Source organism: Hipposideros armiger, unplaced genomic scaffold (assembly GCF_001890085.2).
Source record: "Hipposideros armiger isolate ML-2016 unplaced genomic scaffold, ASM189008v1 scaffold_55, whole genome shotgun sequence".
Taxonomy (NCBI): Eukaryota; Metazoa; Chordata; class Mammalia; order Chiroptera; family Hipposideridae; genus Hipposideros; species Hipposideros armiger.
In genome coordinates this window covers 1,128,817-1,129,687 of record NW_017731405.1, presented here as the reverse complement: position 1 = coordinate 1,129,687, position 871 = coordinate 1,128,817, and positions in this window count along the sequence as shown.

The following is an 871-nucleotide window of genomic DNA, read 5'->3' as shown; positions in this document are numbered from 1 at the left end:
CTCGGCCGGCCCTCAAGTACCTAATTTTAAAATAAACAAACTTCCTCATTTTATTGTCTAAAATTATGCACAATACATGACCTATTTCAGAAATAAAATCTCTCTCCCTATTTTCATTTCACATTTAACATAGGCAATTCCTAACCTGAAATGTGATGGTTAATTTTTTTTAATTGAGATGTTTAGGAATGACCTAAATGTCCAATACTAATTTGAAGCAGCTCCTGAGATGACATTTCTAATCATTCTGAGTAGACAATGTAGTGGTTATGGAGCCACACTGCCCAGTTCAAACCCGGGTCTACCACTTACTGGCCCTTTGACCTTGGGTAAGTTTCTTAACCTCTTCCACCCTCGGCTTCCTTGTTATCAAATAGGGATGATAATAATAATACGCTTCATTGAGTTGCCTGTGAAAATGCAAAATGCTCAGAATGGTACCAATATCTAGTATCTGGGGGCCATAAGGCTTTGAGAAATGTTGACTTCTTTAAAAGAGGATGCTTGCTAACCCAAGGTAATTTCTATTTGGGTCTCATGAACTCTAACAGAATAAAACAGGGGGGGGGGGAAAGTCAAGCAAAATGTTTAGGGAAGCTAGCTTGCTATGTTTAGAGTGGTCTCTAAACTATATAGTTGTGGAGGGCACATCTCAGTGGCGCATGTAGGGATGGAACTGGCAGCCTTGGTGTCATGAACACTGCACTCTAACCACCTGAGCTAACGGGCAGCCCATGAGCAAGCTTTTGAAGTGTGGTATTTGCTTTCCTGTTCAGGTCTGTTGGAAGGGAGGAAGTTAGAGAAAGGAATGGCCTTCCCATTCTTCTGCAATTTGAGATCAGTTCTCTTGCTTCAGACCAAATGCAGAACC